Genomic DNA, 513 nt, shown 5'->3' on the forward strand with positions numbered 1-513 from the left:
CTGACGACGTTAAACCAAGCGCTTTATGGGAGGCAACCCATAGTTATTTTTATTTTTATTGCAAATATTGTAGTTTTATTTGTAATTATCGTTACTTTGTTGTAGTATTGAACTCTACTACTCTTATTTAACCTTGAATCATCATAAAAATTGGATCCATAGAGAAAAATTGGAACGCATTCGGACTAGAGCAAAACTGTGCAAATTTTGCCTTGGGCACCGATGGCACCATCGACGCTTCCACGGCGTGTTTCTTTCAAGAGTCTAGGAAATTAAATTATAAAGGCCCGCTAACGACGCCATCGACACCACCGACAGTGAGACCGGCGGGATGGCGGTTTCTTGGGGTTGAATGGTCGGTTTTTGGCCTGGCGGTTTTTGGCAGTTTTGGGCGGGGGTTACTCCTTTTAAACTTCTAAATTCAATTCCTAAGTTCATATTTCCCAAAAACAAAGTGAAACTCCACAAAATTTGCCCCTATGGCGTACAATTCCCTTGAAAACCATAGAATGT

The sequence above is a fragment of the Phalaenopsis equestris genome, unplaced genomic scaffold (genome assembly GCF_001263595.1).
Source record: "Phalaenopsis equestris unplaced genomic scaffold, ASM126359v1 Scaffold230068, whole genome shotgun sequence".
NCBI lineage: Eukaryota > Viridiplantae > Streptophyta > Magnoliopsida > Asparagales > Orchidaceae > Phalaenopsis > Phalaenopsis equestris.